This window comes from Cornus florida, unplaced genomic scaffold, assembly GCF_030987335.1.
Source record: "Cornus florida cultivar Cherokee Brave unplaced genomic scaffold, ASM3098733v1 CherokeeBrave_3.0.0_Hap2_Chr01, whole genome shotgun sequence".
Taxonomy (NCBI): domain Eukaryota; kingdom Viridiplantae; phylum Streptophyta; class Magnoliopsida; order Cornales; family Cornaceae; genus Cornus; species Cornus florida.
Genome location: NW_026775571.1, coordinates 28,964,616 through 28,967,783, shown reverse-complemented (window position 1 = coordinate 28,967,783; position 3,168 = coordinate 28,964,616). Strand labels below are relative to the sequence as shown.

Genomic DNA, 3,168 nt, shown 5'->3' with positions numbered 1-3,168 from the left:
GACACTTAGGTTGCCATAGACTAGCGCAGTCCCAGTGGTTCGACTTACCCGACCAATAGCCCTATTTTACAATGATTCGTGCTATTGCGAAGGTTGATGTTTAGTTGATCAACCGATCAGTAACAGGCTCCTTTCTCTGTACGTTCCTGTGGCTGGATGGTATAGCACTGGTCTCGTAGAATCTGGGTGATGAGGTGGCCAAATGGGAGAAAGTTAGCCCTTTTGGGCCGCTCCTTGCCAATGTATTCATCATAGAGCTTCTTCATCACGCTCCAGATGAGCGCTTGGATGGAAATTCAGCACCCTGTATAGAATGCATACAGAGATGTCAAATAATTGCCCCTCCGCTGAATCTTGTGTCCTGCCATGAAGACGTTGCGGAACAAGACTGAGTCAAAGAACTATAAGTCATCTGGCAAATATGTGCGGGTGGCGAAGGTCTCGCCATCGGCGTAGTGACCTGTAAGAAAAACTGCCATGTCCTCGTATGAAGGCCTGTGTAGCCTGGAATATGTCTCCTGTAACTCTGGAGGGCAGTCATGTGGACAATGGCACGTTCTGGATAATGTGTCCACAGTAATAGAAATCAGATGGCCATTAATGGAGGTCCTCAGCTCCGCCGTGTTATGGGGGGCAGGCCGGAGGTTCTGGAAGAACATCTGAACAAGCATCGGGTAAACCGGGTATGTGACAGGGGCAAAAATGGCTGAAATGCCCATGCGGTCGATATCAACATATATAGGTCGGGTCAGACTGTATCTGGAGAAGAAATCGATATCAAAGACTGACTCATGTGCCACTGAAAGCTGTGTATATCTAGGCAATGGCCAGTCTAGATCCTAAGCTGGCTGAGCTGGTGGTGGAGATGGAGATGGTGTGGGCTCAGCATGAGTCGGATGAGAATGAGATGCCTCAATAGAAGAGTGTAGTCTGCTATCAGATAATGGGGACTAAGGTGGAGTAGGCTCTGCAGCCTCCTCTTGTCTATATGAGGGCTCTCCTGACTACTCTCTCCTCTGCCTGAGTCGCCTTTGCGGGCCATGTTGTATCGAGGCATGGCCTGCAAAATAAAAAGAAAACTCAAACAGGAAGTCAGTGCCAGATTAAGAATTTTTAAAGCACAAAATAGAAACATGTATGCCAAGTAAGATAGACAAAGCAAATAAATGACATGAATCTATGCAAGTGACAGGATGTGTACATGCTTAAACAATATATGTATGAAATGCATCCAATGTGGAAAATCACATGCATTAGGCATATATGAGGTAGCATGAACAAAAGATATGATGTATGGACTGTGTAAATGAAATCTGTGAAGTTCGATCGATCACAAAAAATATGAGATCGATCTAAAAAATAGATTGGATCGATCTGACTGTGCGAGAAAACGAACAGTCACAGATCTGTGACGTGGATGGCGCGGGGCCTTCACGAACAAGGTGGTGGGCCCATCAACACAACAAATCATCAATCCTAATCACTTAATGAAGCCCGACTCCCAAAATGGAATCAAAATTCAAAATATATACAAATATATAAAGATGCTCAAAGCTTCATCAATGGATGTTTTTATTCTCAAAACAACTTAGATCTAACAAGTAAAGTATGAATATATCATATGGAAGCTTGAAATCATAAGATGGGAATTTGGATCTTACCCAAATTGAAGAGAGAAGTGGAGATGCAAAGGGGTAACGAGATCCGAGATGAGAGAGAGAGAGATTCGGGATAAAGGATCTTACAGAGGTCTCGCTGGAGATGGAGAAGATGGGATACAGCGGCGAAGAGCTCCAATGGCGTTGAGAGGGTTAGATCGATCCTTGGAATCGATCTGGAAACCTTTGGTTTCCATTTTTAAAAACATTTCCCGACCAGTTCGATCGATCTAACTGAATTTTCAGATCAATCTGACTGAATTCTCAGATCGATCGAACTGAAATGATCTATCTTCAAAGTATTTTTGAAATTTTTAAAATTTTTGGAAAATTAAAAATTGAAAATACGAAAATATTTTTTGATTAATTGCATCGTTGTGAAGGCATAGTGTTTGTCATTTGTTGTGTTTAGCATTGTGCATGCATAGTCGTTATTTATTGAGACCTACTCTTGTCCCTTTAGACTTGCATTTTCAATCTACCATTATAAACCCTAGGGGAAGAGGAAGTTCAAATAGAACCAATCTATCAATGGATGACCATAATGATAATCATGTTGAGGACCTTGGTCACATAGATCAACAAGGTATCCTCCATCCTAATGTGCACAATGATAACATGCAAGTACCACTAGGCATGCCTAGACCATACATTCACCAACCCTAACAACAAGGCCATGTTCCATTGGGAATGCCAAGGCCAATTTATGCTCCACAACCTCCCATCATAAATCAAGGAATTCAAAATCAAGGTGTTCATGTTGCACCTCAAGTTGCTAACTCACCAATTGCTTTAAGAGACCATTATGTGCCAAATGAGTATAATGCACCCACATGCATCCAATTGCCACCATTTAGAGCACATCATTATGAAATCAAAACACAAACCATTCAAATGCTTCCTAACTTTCATGGACTTCCAAGTGAAGAACCTTACAAGCGTTTGGATGAGTTTCTTGAAGTTTGTTCTACCGTGAAATACACGGACATGCCGGAAGAAGTCTTAAGGCTTAAAATTTTTCCATTCACCCTTAAAGACAAGGCAAAATATTGGTTCAACAATCTTAGGCCTTTTTCAATCACTTCTTGGGCAGAAATGCAACAAGAGTTCTTGAAAAAGTATTATCCGGTTTCAAAGACCAATGCCATGAGAACTTCAATTAGAGAGTTTACACATGGGGATGGGGAAATATTTCATGAGGCATGGGAACGCTTTAATGAATTGCTTAGGAAGTGTCCACACCATGACATGCCCAAATGGCAATTAGTTTAATATTTCTTTGAGAGCTTATCGGACAATTATAAGGGTATGGTTGATGCTTCCATGGGTGGTTCTTACATTGATAGGCATGAGGATGATGTGTGGCGTCTCTATGAAAGAATGAGTGAAAATTCATTGCATAGAACATTGTCTTCAAAGAATGGTAGAAATACACAAGGTAGGAAAAGTGTTGGCTTACATCAAGTCGACAACTCTAATGACATAGCCGCCGAGATGAAATCTTTATCTT

At 41.5% G+C, this 3,168-nt stretch overlaps 1 pseudogene; it reads right to left on the bottom strand.

The window, feature by feature from the left end:
- Positions 1-2,809: 2,809 nt before the first annotated feature.
- LOC132283715 (small nucleolar RNA R71) lies at positions 2,810-2,908 on the bottom strand (annotated as a pseudogene).
- Between the last annotated feature and the right edge of the window lie 260 nt (positions 2,909-3,168).